This window comes from Neomonachus schauinslandi, chromosome 10 (assembly GCF_002201575.2).
Source record: "Neomonachus schauinslandi chromosome 10, ASM220157v2, whole genome shotgun sequence".
Classification (NCBI taxonomy): Eukaryota; Metazoa; Chordata; class Mammalia; order Carnivora; family Phocidae; genus Neomonachus; species Neomonachus schauinslandi.
This window is the reverse complement of record NC_058412.1, coordinates 132257123-132271538: the sequence shown is the minus strand read 5'-3', so window position 1 is coordinate 132271538 and position 14416 is coordinate 132257123.

Below are 14416 nucleotides of genomic sequence, written 5' to 3'. Positions count from 1 at the left end.
CCACCAACACACATTCTCCCGCCGTGACACTCTGCTTACGTAAGCCTCTTTACCGAAACACCCTCTTCCTTCATCTTCCCAAGACTCGTCCCCATACCACTTCCCCCCAGGGTCTCTCCTGACTGATGCAAACTCACACAGCATCAGAGGACCCTTGGCTCTGCTCCCATATGATTCCCTCTATCACTATATTCAGACCCCGGCAACAGACTTGTATAATCCAAAGTGGTTTCACAGACAAAGCATTAAGCTCTTTAATATAGGGGCGCCTGGGTGGCTCAGTCGTTAAGCGTCTGCCTTCAGCTCAGGTCGTGATCCCAGAGTCCTGGGATCGAGCCCTGCATTGGGCTCCCTGCTCCGCGAGAAGCCTGCTTCTCCCTCTCCCACTCCCCCTGCTTGTGTTTCCTCTCTCGCTGTGTCTCTCTCTGTCAAATAAATAAATAAAATCTTAAAAAAAAAAAAGCTCTTTAATATATAGAAGGCTCTTACAAATCAATATTAAGAAGACATCTGAACAGAAAAAAGCAAATTTATTTAAAAAGCATATTTATTTAAAAAATAAAAATAATAAGCATAATAAAATATAAATATATATAAATATAAATATAAATAAAAAATAAAAATAATAAAGTAAAGAAAAAAGACAAGATGCAAAGAAATGTGTAAAGTATAAAGGTATAAAGGATACAGAGGGTGTAAATGGTCTATACCACACACTCCTATTCGCACAGACTTTCTGGAAGGAAAGCATTAACAGGTTAACTGTGGTAGCCTCCAAGGGGAGAGGTGAGGGTCAGTAAGGAAAACTAACTTTTCAGGAAATATATCCCTTTTGTTCAGTTGGAACTTGTTTTTTTACCACGCTCATTTTTTTAAACCAGAATTTTTTTTTTTAAGATTTTATTTATTTATTTGACAGAGAGAGACACAGCGAGAGAGGGGACACAAGCAGAGGGAGTGGGAGAGGGAGAAGCAGGCTTCCCACGAAGCAGGGAGCCCGATGTGGGGCTCGATCCCTGGGATCATGACCTGAGCTGAAAGCAGATGCTAAATGACTGAGCCACCCAGGTGCCCCAAATCTAGAAATTTTTAAAATTAAAAATAACAATCCAGGGTGGTATCCCCCCTTCCTCCAGTTAGTAAATCCCTTACAGGCAGAAACACAGTCTGACTCATCCCTGGGCCTGGGAGCCTCACGATGCATGCAGTTCCACAAGGAGCTCGACTTTCCAAACAAATGACCCCTGCCCGAGCCAAGGTCCTGGCCTGACACCCACGCTTCCTCCAGGCCTAGGTCTCTGCACATCCCGGGAACCATAAGCAGTGGCTAAATGTAAACGCTCCTCACCCGGAGTGCTGTCCCCAACTCCCCCACCGCCCAGCCGTCCTCTGCCAGGCTCCCCTCCCGCCTGCCCCACCTGCCCTGGTTCACTCGGGAACAAGCTCCCCAGGGTGTCTGAGCAGATGCAGAGGGAGCGCTCACCCTCCGCCACTTCCTGGCCGCGTGTCCTTGCAGGGAGAAGGAACACGGCTTGATCTGACACATACTGAGTATAACTCATTCTTGCAAATCTGTGTCGGGCACCCAGGACGTGCCAGGTTCTGTTCTAGGCACAGCCGTGAATTGTTCAGGAAATACCTCTGTGCTCAGGAGCTAGTGGGGGTGGTGGGAGGTCTGTCTCCTACATTTGGGGGTGGAGGGTGGGTATTAAATAAGAAAATGTGTGCAAAGGGCTTAGCCCGTGGCTGGCACACATTGAGGCCAAAGCAAACCAGCATGATTACCAGCACCCTCCTCCTCCTGTACCATCAGCCCTTCCCCCGTGTGGCCCAACGACTCAGAGGCAGGAGATCTATCATATATATATATACGTCTTTTATAGATGATAGATAGATAGATGATGGATAGATAGATAGATGATAGATAGATAGATAGATAGATAGATAGATAGATAGATAGATAGATAGATAGAGTAGCATACCTAAGCAGCAAGCCAGCATCTCATGGACATCACTAATATGGGCCGAGCAACTGTGCATGACCTTTAGTGTCCCTCTCACACGGGGGAAACATCATTTCTGGTAGTAACTGAATATAGTTTAAATGCTTAAGGGGATGGGCACCTGGGTGGCTCAGTTGTTAAGTGTCTGCCTTCGGCTCAGGTCATGGTCCCGGGGTCCTGGGATGGAGTCCCAATGGGACTCCCTGCTCAGCGGGGAGCCGGCTTCTCCCTCTCCCTCTGCCCCTCCCCCCTGCTCATGCATGTACTTTCTCTCTCTCTCTCTCAAATAAATAAAAATCTTTTTAAAAAATAAATAAAATAAATGCTTAAGGGGAGACAGGAGTGATTGAAATCTCATCAACGTGGAGATAACGTATACAAACTGCTTGGCAGAGTGCCTGGCATAACATGAACATCCAATGACGAAGATCCCTTTCTATTATTACTGTATTTTCATTTTTATTTATTATTATTTTTCATTAAGTCGTCTGCCTATGGGGGTCCCTCCCCTGCAGTCCCATCTCCAACTCCAAAGGGACGTGTCCCCAGGATCCAGCCCCAGCTGCAGATAATGCCCTCCTGTCTCACTGGCCCGAATGCAGCTGCAGGAAGAAAAGCTGAGAATTCCTCCTTCCAAAGGGTTGTCGCAGGAGTGGATCCAGCCCTGGTGAGGTGCCTAGCTCTGCCGTTCCCTGGCCATGTGACGCTGGGACAATCCATTGTCCTCTGGGCCCATTTTGGTCTCCTCTGGCCCGTTGGCAGGGCCGGCAGGAAGCGCCGACGGAGCGCGTACACCAAGCGTCCCAGGCATGGATCACTAGCTTCAGGGCAACCCCTCTCTGTGCCCCATTATCAACAGAGAAGTCCGGGTGTCCGGCCCGCACCTGACTTCCTCCCGGTGGGCCTGCCCGGAGGCCGGGCCTGTGGCCCCAGATATCTGCAGGTGGCCTGAGCCACCGGTCGCCCCTGACTCCTCAGGGGAGTAGTTGTGGCTGAGATGTGGTTATGCATCTTCAGGAGTTGCCCTAGGCCTCTCCCTCCCACCCTGCTGCATCGGGAGGTGTGGGCGATCCATGGGTCCCTCACGGCGAGGCCACCTGAGGTCATGGTCAAGGTGGTGTCAGCAGGTGTCTCCACTGTGAAGTAACTTCTCCCCTTGTGAGAAGGTACTCTGAGGCGCTGTACCTACTCTCCTATTAATCCTACAAACTTCCCACCCACTCTACTAGCTCCTGGGGCCGCCCAGATAAACACCCACTGCTTTCTCCGATGGTGCTGGAAGCCAGAAGTCTGAAATCAAGGTGTGGGAAGGGCCATGCTCGCTCTGACGGCTCTAGGGGAGGCTCTTCCTGCCTCTCCGGCTCTGGGGCTCCAGGCCTTCTTGGCTTGTGGCTACATCACCCTGATCTCTGTCTCCATGACCACAGGGCCTCCTCCTCTTCACGTGTCTGCATCTTCTCTTCTGTCTCTTGTAAGGACACTTGTCCTTGGATTTAGAGCCCATCTGGCTATCCAGGATGAGCTCAGCTAGAGATCCCTAATTTAATGACATCTATAAAAACTCTTTTTCCAAATTAGGTCACAATCATGAGATCCAGGTGTTAGGACATGGACATTTCTTCTGGGGCCACCATTCAATTCAGTGCACCCAGCCAGCCCCATCCTTGCTCCTCTCATTGAATCACCAAATGAGTTGGTCCCCCAATCCCCTTCCTATCCATCCCCTGCCCAAGGTGATCTGAAAACATAACCCCGAAACCCTCCAGAAGCTTCCCGGTGCTCCCAGAATTAGGTCCAAACCCCACACCTCAGCCTGCAAGGCACTGCCTGATCAAGCCCTGCCTGCTGTCCAGCGTGGTCCCCACCACTGGCTTTCCCATGCCGCCAGTCAAGCCACCCTGGCCTTCTGCCGACTTCTCCCCCCGGCCGGGTTTGTTCTCATCTCAGCACCTGCTGTTCCTGCTGCCAGGAATGCTCTTCCCACACCCTTTCCAGAGCAGATCTTTGTCGTCCTTCAGTTGTCCACTCAAAGGGTACCTCTTCCAGGCAACACAGACCACCTTGTCTACACTGCCAACCCTCTGCCCTGACCATATGGACCTCGAGATGGGCTGCGCTTTTATTGTATTTGACCATTTTCTTGTTTCTTGTTTGTTGGTTCCTAGATCATAGGGCTTTGCCTCGTATAATGCCTGATTCATGATAGAAACCAAAAATCTACTGAATGAATGAATGAATGAAGTGCTAAGCATCTAATGGTACCTGGCACTCAGGAGCTGCTTTGCACATATGCCAGGCCCAGTGGAACCAAGATGAGCAGAACATTTTCTACTCATCCGGTGGTCCATTCTCAGTCCATCTTCCCCTAAGCTGTTGGTGAGGGAACACTAGTAAAATCAACACATCTTTACACCAATGACGCAGAAGAATCACCAGAAGTCATCAGCCTCCGACACATCTCATGGGGGATCATGGTGGAGGCTCGGCTCCCGGGAGCCCAGCGCTCTCCTCAAGAGGTGAATCCAGCCTTAAGCGCAGACTTCCAGGACCCACCTGGGTGGATGCTGGATCCTCTATCAAATCCCCCATCTTCCCACAGCAGCCCCAAGTGGTGGAGGCTTTGGCTCCCGTCCCACGGGCTGTCTCTGCCATTTCTGGGGGAAAAGCACCTTCATTAAGTCATTTGGGGAAAACATTCCTTTCCTGTACACCCCCCAACACTCACCCACTTTATGCCATTTGGTTGAGACAGAGATATGGCCAGCCCAGATTCACTGCCTCGCTGTCATGTGCTGAACAAATGTTTATTAGGTATTAATCTTCACCATAACGACAAGCTCTTGCTGAGCTCTCCTTGCCCTGGTCCCCTCTTTCCCTCTTTGTTTTCCTCCATAGCATTTGTTCTTATCGAACATGTTATCTACTTCACTTGTTTATTTCTTCGTTCACGGACGTGCTGGAACAGAAGATCCAGGAGGGCAGGGATCTGGTGCATAGATGTCATGGACTGGGCATGCTCTGTGTGAATCCATGGCGGAAATGGATGCCCACTGTGTGCCAGGCACAGTGAAAGGTGCTTGACATATATGATCTTTATGACTCCTCAAAATAAGCCTCTTATTTGGGGGACTACCCTTACTGCTATCCCCATGGAGGAAATGGAAGCAGAGAGGTTAAGCAACTTGTCCAGAGACACACAGCTGGTAAGAGGTGGAGCTGGGACTCAAACCCAAGCAGTTTGACCTTGAACACTACTATTCAGTCGCTCTGCCTACCGGAGGCTGGGCTGGACTGGAGGCGCACAAACATGGATAAAATGTGGCTTCTGACCCCCTCTGGACCCTCCCGTCACCAAAATGAGCATGCAATCAATACATTACAGCATCCTGCTGGATGGGCTATTTCAGCCAGGGCAAAGGAATGACAGGTCAAGTGCACCTGGAAGGGTCCAAGAAGTCTTCTCCAAGGAGGATCGCAGAGCCAGACCCACCCCATGAAGCTGCACATTCACCACCGGCCTCAAACCCTGCGTCTGGACCTCTCCGGGTGCGGGCGTCCCTGCTGTCCCCAAGAGGCACGCACAGCTACACTCTCGGTCCCACGTGGGGCCGCCTGCCGGTACTGCCTTAAAACAAAACCACGCGCAGGACCCAGACAGCGGGCAAGCACCCAACAGCAGTGGATGCGCATGGCCCTGGGAACCCTCAGCAACTAACTCTCCCCGGGACCAGCAGGGAAACCGAGGCTGGCGAAGTTTCATTTATTTACCCAAAGCCACACAGCTATGAAGTAACAGAAACCAGACTCCAACCCAAGCGGACCCTGCCTCCAGACCTCTTTTCCAGACCCTTTCTTGGTTGTTAGAAAAAAAGCCCAGGGGCGCCTGGGTGGCTCAGTTGGTTGAGCATCTGACTCTTGGTTTCAGCTCAGGTCCTGATCTCAGGGTCATGGGATCGAGCCCAGCACAGAGTGTGCTTGAGATTGTTTCTCCCTCCCCCTCTGCTCCTCCCCCTGCTCATGCTTCTCTCTCTCTAAAACAAGTAAGAAAAGAAGGGCATCTGGCTGGCTCAGTTGGTTAAGCAACTTCCTTCAGTTCAGGTCATGATCCTGGAGTCCCAGGATCGAGTCCCACATCGGGCTCCCTGGTCAGTGGGGAGTCTGCTTCTCCCTCTGACCCTCTCCCCTCTCATGCTCTCTCTCTCAAATAAATAAATAAAATCTTTAAAAAGAAAAAGGAAAAAGCCTGTTTGTTCAATGTCAACTTTTAGAAGATACCATAGTTTTTCTTACCTTTTTTTTTCTTTTAACATTGCGGTTTTTTGAGGTTTTTGAAGACAGAAAGTCCATAGAAATAAAGGGAAAGTGGGTGGGGTTGGGGTGTTAAGACTAGAAAGCGGGGGCGCTTTCTAGTGTATGCTCTCCTGAAGGGACCCCAGTTCTGCCCTTCCGTGTTCCCTCTTATGAATGTAATGAGCAGGGGCGCCTGGGTGGCTCAAATGGTTAAGCGTCTGCCTTCGGCTCAGGTCATGATCCCGGGGTCCTGTGATAGAGCCCCGCATCGGGCTCCCTGCTCAGCAGGGAGTCTGCTTCTCCCTCTCCCTCTGCCTGCTCTCTGCCTACTTGTGCTCTCTCTCTCTATCTCTGTCAAATAAATAAATAAAATCTTAAAAAAAAAAAAAAAAGACTAGAAAGCGGGAGTACCCGGTTTGGGAATTGAAAATCAATGGGTGGGGCGTGCGGATTTTCATTTCTCATGCAAATGTATCTGTCCCAATCCTGAAAGGCAGGAGGTCACTCCCCCGCTTTTTCCAGCTTTTTCCTAGTGGGGGGCTAAGAGTGGGGTCCACACAGTTCAGAGGCTCCACCAGACACCACTCAGGGGCAGCATTCCTGTGGAAGGCGGGGCTCGCCCACCCACCGTTTGGTGGTCCCATCTGTGAAATGGGAAGAGGATGGTACCTAACGCAGAGTGGAGTCACTGTGAGAATCCCATGGGGCAAAGGGCATCAGCCCAGGGGACATGCAGTAACTGGTGACCGTCCCCATGGCTAGACGTTGCCTCTGTGGCCGACACCAGGCCTATTTGAGTCCTCACCAGATCCTAGAAATGAGCTGGCGCATAGTAGGTGGTCAGTGAATACCTTATAAATGAGGGAATGATAATGAGGGGCCTAGGGGCGCCTGGCCGGCTCAGTTGGTGGAGCGTGTGAATCTTGATCTTGGGGTCATGAGTTCGAGCCCCACATTGGGCGAAGAGCTTACTTAAAGGGAAAAGAAACACAGAAAGAAAGCTCAATTGGCTGTCTTAATATCAGATAATGAGGGATCCACAGGACTTACCAAAAGGATTTCAAAATTCCTGGGTTGGTCAGGATGGCCTGTGAGCTCTTTGCCATGTGTGGAGCCGAGTGAAGCCTTGTCATGGGGCACAGTGCAAAGTGACAGTGGGAAGGGAGGGGCTGTGTGGTCTCCAAATTCCTCTGAGGCCAGAGTGAGCTGTCAGGGTCCCAGGGTGCGTCCCTTGGCCTGTACTGGGCCAGGCACATAGTAGGAGGTGCTCCTGGAAACTTGCTCATTACATTCATTTTTTTTTTAAGATTTATTTATTTTGGGGCGCCTGGGTGGCTCAGATGGTTAAGCGTCTGCCTTCAGCTCAGGTCATGATCCCAGGGTCCTGGGATCGAGCCCCACATCGGGCTCCTGGCTCAGCGAGGAGCCTGCTTCTTCCTCTCCCTCTGCCTCTCTCCCTGCTCCTGCTTTCTCTCTCTCTCTCTCTCTCTCTGTATCTCTGTGTCTCAAATGAATAAATTAAAAAAAAAAGATTTATTTATTTATTTATTCATGAGAGACAGAGAGAGAGAGAAAGGCAGAGAGAGAAGCAGGCTCCCCGCTGAGCAGGGAGCCCAACGCGGGACTCGATCCCAGGACCCAGGGATCATGACCTGAGCCGAAGGCAGACGCTTAACCATCTGAGCCACCCAGGCGCCCCTGCTCATTACATTCATAAGAGGGAACACGGAAGGGCAGAACTGGGGTCCCTTCAGGAGAGCATACACTGGAAAGTCTTTTTCTTACATCACAGTTGGGTTTTTTTGTTGGTGGTGGTGTGTTTTTTTTGTTTGTTTTTTTTGAAGATTTTATTTATTTATTTGACAGAGAGAGAGACACACAGCGAAAGAGGGAACACAAGCAGGGGGAATGGGAGAGGGAGAAGCAGGCTTCCCGCGGAGCAGGGAGCCCGATTCAGGACTCGATCCCAGGACCCTGGGATCATGACCCGAGCCAAAGACAGATGCTTAACGACTGAGCCACCCAGGCGCCCCTCATCACAGTTGTTTTTTAAAGAAAAGCAGCTAAATGGGGGCACCTGGGTGGCTCAGTCTGAAGCGTCTGCCTTTGGCTCAGGTCATGATCTCAGGGTCCTGGGATCGAGCCCCAAGTTGGGCTCCCTGCTCAGCAGGGAGCCTGCTTCTCACTCTCGCTCTGCCTCTCCCCCTGCTTGTTCTCTCTCTCAAATAAATAAAATCTTACAAAAAAAAACAAAAACAAAACAGAAGCAGCTAAATGATTTCAAAAGAAACTAGACACAATGGAGAGTCTCCACCATAAATTCTGGAACCCCTGGTCCCTTGTATATTTTCTGGAAGCTCAAGGTGAAGGAGCAGCAGAAGTCTGGTGAGACTCCTTTGGATTCACCAACTTGGGATCTCACTCTATGGCAAGCGGGCCCATCATTAAGGTCCTCTTGCCTCTCTTCAGGGACCATGTCCCGAAAGGTTGGATTAGTGCAATTGTCCTTGCTCAGAAACCACCAACAAGCAGAGCCAACCAGGTCTCACAGAGCGAAGAGCTGCTAGGGGTGTTTCTGGAGGCGTGGGGACCATGCCCTCTGCAGCGTGGGCCTCTGATCTGGCCATCCCTGCAGGTAGAAGCTCCCACCACCTAAACTGTGAATTTGTCCATTTGCTGGGCCTTTCTCCTTTCTTTGAAACAGCTTTATTAAGGTAGAACTTCCATCCCACAAGTCACCCCGGGCAAGCGTGAAGCTCTGAGACTTTCCGTGACTTCTGGGGTTGCAGACTCATGACCACTATTCATGTTGAAAACATTTCCATCACCTGAAAAGCGGCCCCTAGTGGGGAAGTTTTCTGAGCCATTCACTCTTCCCCTGTGACTCCCGAAGGTCAACTTCCAAGGCCACAGAGTGAAGATAGCCTCATGAAGGACCCGGTTAGGTCCTGTTCTCCATCCAGGGCAGGCAGCCCTTTGGGGAGGGCGCTGTGTGGTGTGCATACCGTCCCACAGGCCGGCACCACCACGGCAGCTCCTGGGGACAGAGTATGGTGGTCCGAGGGGAGGTCTGGTCTGCTCCAAGCACGAAATGGACCAAATCTTGAGAACCAAAAGAACAAAACAAGAGGTTCTATCGCACTGCAAAGCTGACACAAATCTGGTTTTTGTGATCTTTTTGTCCGAACTCCGATGTGTCAACCAAAGCCCGCATTTCTCAGGCTGCCGGGCTCTGGGCCCCAGAGATGTGGCCAGCACTTGGGGGATGCACTTGGGGGACGGAGGAGGGATTGAGTGATGTCCTCAAACCCGTTTGAGTACACGGGGCTCAACAAATGTTTCCCAACTGCAGAGTTTATCAGAGCCTTTGGAGCGCGAATCTCCAAAGGTAGCTGCTGGACCACAAAAGCCGTTTTTCAAGGAAGAGGGAGCTGGCATCTAGAACACTCCTGAGCACCTCCGGGCTCCGAACATGGATTTATGAGACATGGTAGCAGACGCTATTGTGTGTTGGGCACCTGCCTCAAAACAGTGCTCTTGGGGCTTTGCCTGGTTCTCTCGTTGGCTAACAACACCCCGTTTCAGAGGGTGCCGGAGCTGAACCCGCAGCCCTCCTCCCCCACGGCACCCAGCTACCCTCCTCGTGAATTCATTCCTCAGGCACGGGGCCCCCAGGCAGCACTCAAAAAATAACTGTCGTGAAAAAAATAAATAACTGCCCCGGAAGGACATATGGCTCCAAGTCGTTTTATTCAACTGATCATTTGCAAATATGCCCGATTCTGGGTAAATGAATGGTCCATCCGCACGATGGAATACTATACAGCTACAAAAAAGTGAGGCATTCCTGATCTTCAAGAAATATCCTTAAGCAAAAAAAAAAGGCAATCAGACCAAAATAAAGGGTGCGCGCACACGTGTGTGTGTGTGTGTATGTGTGTGTGTGGTTGGCCTCCCCTTAGGTGTGTGGGACACATCTGGCATTCGGTGTGCCCCAAGGGGGACCTGGGGTCTTCTTTCCTCAACTGGCCCCTCCTGCAGCCCTCCTGCCTCCCTGTCATCCTTCCAGTTACAAAGAACAAAGACCTCGGCCCAGCCTGGACTCCTGCTCTCTGACCCACCACAGCCCAGCCATCAGCAAAGCCCCTCGGTTCTGTCTTCAAACTCTATCCTCACTCTGACTGACCTTCCAGCAGGGCTGCATTTCAGTCCCTGGGCTGCTCTAGCAAAGTGCCACAAACGTGGCTAAAAACCAGAGACACCTGTCCTTTCAGGACTCTGGAGACTAGAAGTGTGACATTGAAATGTCAGCAGGGCCCGGTTCCCGCTGAAGGTTCAAGGGGCGAATCCTTCTTTGCTTCGCCCGGCTGCTGGCAGCTTCGGAGCCCCTTGGCCTGTGTCAGCGCTGATATAAAATCTCCCCTCCACGTTCACCTCACCTTCTCTGTGTGCATCTTCCTGGGTCCTCTCCTTTACATGAGGACATTGGCCATTGGACTTAGGACCCCCCCACCAAAGATGAAAGTACATCTACAAGGACTTATGTCCAAACAAGGTTACATTCTGAGGTTCCAGGTGGACGTGAATTTCGGGGGACACTACTCAACCCATTACACTAAGTCATCACCTCTTGTCTGATGATGGCTGTAGCCTCCAAACGTTTATAAGTTTCTGACCTTGACCCCCCTAGTCTATTTATAATATAGCAGCCAAAGCCGTCCTCTACATAAACCGTCAACGGCTCCACCTCGTCCCGAGCAAAAGGCCCGGTCCCTACGGAAGGCGTGCGATCCTCCAGCCTGTCCGCCCCACTGCTCCTTCACTACGCCTTGGCACTTGCTGTGTCCTCGTCCGAGACCATGATGTCCCCCCACAGCCTGCTGCCTCACCTTCTCCATGCAACACCTCTCCTGCCACAGAAATGTCCTGTCCTGTCCCTTTTTAATATTTCTCCCAAACCCTTCTCACCATTGAACACTCCGTGTGTTTTATGTATCTACTGTGCTCAGGGGTTGGGTCCCCCACTGGAATGCACCACGTGAGGACAGATTTCTTTCTGATGTGTCCCTAGCACCTAGAACCGTGCCTGGAACACAAGGACACTCTGAACTTTGAACACTGAGTTCAAAGACGTGTGGAATTAGTAAGTGGATGAATCTGTGCTAAAAATAAAAGAGGGCCTCCGGAACATGAAGCCCCATCATTATAGATTACTGGGGAGGAGGCAAGGGTAGCCCACTAATATTTGGTATGTTTCTTTAAAATGTATTTATCGCAATAATGGGATGCTTTTCTAACTATCAGACCAGCAAAAATTAAGAATGTAATATTCCACTGTGACAAACAACTGGAGACCCAGACCTTGACGCCAGTGGCAGAGTTTCTCGGGTCATTTTCTCTGGGGGCCAATATGGCCAGTAGAACCAACAAAACCGTAGAGATATGCACACCCTCTCGGGCCAAGAACCGTACTTCCAAGATCCTTAACTTTCTCTTCACTTGTCTCTTGATCACACAAGCTCCTCCTCCTTGGGTCTGGCTTTTGTCAGCTGTAAACAGAAGGTTGGAAGACAGGTGCCCTTGGAAATTCCAGTTCCATCTCCAGGAGTCAGAGGGAGGCGGCTGGGACCCCATCTCAGCCAGGGGACTTTGGGCCACCACCCTCAGCTTGAGTTACTGCGCAGACAATGACAGTATCTCCCTGGATGGTTATTTGGAAAATTTAAATAAAATAATGCATGTGAACTAATACAACATTAAGTGTCAACTATACTCAAGTTTTTAATTGGAAGAAAAAAAGAAATAATGAATGTGACGCAACTGGCCTAGACCTTGGTGCATAAGAAGCGCTCAATAAACAATATTGTTGTGATCTTAACTCTTTTAAATAACTAATGAAAGGGCATAAAAGTAATTTACCCTACAAACTCTTTTTTTTTTTTTTCCCAATCAGTGGTTTAGCCAATGACCTCTACGGTTCCTTCCAGTGTTGACAGTCAATAAAGTTCTAATGAGCCCTACCCTTGGGCTCACCCTACCCCACCTCTGCTGGTCACTTAAACCTGAGTAATTTTTAATTCCAAGCTAGACCACACCAGCCCCACCCAGTGGGTGGGCTGATTCCTCAGATTCCTTGTCCCAGTGTGTCAGGATATCGGGAGGTTATCAGGCTTCAGAACCAATATGGAGCCCATCCTGGAGGTGTCATGGCAGCCAGAACATCTGCTTTGGAGCACCAACACTGTGGCTACTTCCATGGAAGGGCCAGCCACAGGCACCCTGCTTTAACGACTTGAGTCCCTGCTAAAAGAAGCTGAGGACAGTTTCCATGGTGTTTTCCTTCCCTGTGACCGAACAGTCTTACTGGCACAAAGCTGGTCTACTGAGTCTTCTGCATCTTAGTAAATTTCACCGAGACCCAACCCTGGAAGTTCCACACAATCCCTCCCAATTCCTCCCCCCATGCCCAAGCTCCTCCAACTCATCAGCAAGTTCTGTTAGCTCTGCTTTCAAAATGTCCCAGCTCTCTTTGGCATGGCTCCTCCCAGCTGGTAAGCCACCACCAACTCTTGCCTCTGTGCCTATGTGGTCTCCTAGTTGGGCTTCTGGCTTCCACTCCTACCCACTGTGCTTCATTCTGCCAATACAGTGATTGTTTGTTTGTTTGTAGCATAAATCCAATCACATCTCTTCCTTCTTATAACCCTCCAATGGCTTCTCAAGTAGAATCCCAGTTCCTTCCCAAACCTGTAAGACCCACAGATGTGGCTCTGGCTCTCTCTCTCCCCCTCCTCTCTCTCTGGCCTCATCTCTCCAGCCACGCTGGTCCTTTTGCCGGGAGAACTCTGTTTCTGCCTCTGCACAACTGGCTTTTTCTCACCCATGAGCTGAAATGTCACCTCCTAAGTTCAGAACTCCTGAACATCCTGAGTAAAGCTTTGCCCCACCACCACCCCCTAACAGGTCCATTCATGTAGACTGCCACGGTGTGGATGGGAATGCCTTGAGGAGGGCAACATGGCGGCATCTACAAAAACTAAAAGGCGATCCCACGGCCAGGAAACCACCCGTCAGTGACTTGCGAGCAAGCGCACTCACTGCAGCCCTGTTTATACCAGCAGGACACTGGAAACATCCTAAACCCCACCAGGAGAGGATGGATAATCTGAACATCACACACAAAAGGACACCTTGCAAAAAAAAGGCAGCTCTATACGAACTGGTAAGGAGCCATCAATGTGATATATCAAGTGAAAAGAGTGAGGTGCCAGACTGTGTGTACAAAATTTGGGTTAAAAAAGAAATACATGTAATCGTGTGTCTGTGCCTAAAATATCTTTGTGCACACCTAATTGGTAATGAGACTTGTCTCTAGCCAGGGAACCAGGTGGCGGGGAGACAGGAGTGGGAGGACTCTCATCTCTACATACCACTCATGCCATTTGCACTTCTCCCCCTTGGCCCCAGTTTACACAAAATAATAGTAATAGTAATAGATGCCCACCACCCAGACATGATCTTGATTGTTTATTTGCAGGTCTTCTCCTTCCAATGCTTTCTGAGAGCAGGGAGCTTGTCTCTGAAGGATGTAACTTTAAGCTGAGTAGTCACAATTTCATGGGGGCCAGAAACACTGACCCAGGCCAAAAATGAAACGGTTCCCCAGCTGCTGCAAAATGCAGGGAATTTCACCCTTTAAAGGTTTTCTTTTGCAGAAACTACTTGAGCAGCAACCGTTCTACTGGTTCCCCATTCTTTGCCTATGTGCACGAAGAGCACACCACATTGGTAGTTATATGTGCATGTGATTGATGGACTGATATCTGGTTCCTCTAACAGACTGTGGGCTCAAGGCAGGGTCCAGGGCAGCTTTAGCTTACTAAGGGACTAGGGTGGTAGATAGAGAGAAAGGTGGATGAATGGATGGATGGATAGGTGGATAGGTGGGTGGGTGGGTGGATGGATGAATGGACAGATGGATGGATAGATGGATGGATGGACAGATGGATGGATGGCTGGCTGGCTGGCTGGCTGGCTGGCTGGATAGGTGGGTGGGTGGGTGGATGGATGGATGGCTGGACAGATGGATGGATGGATGGATGGATGGATAGGTGGGTGGATGG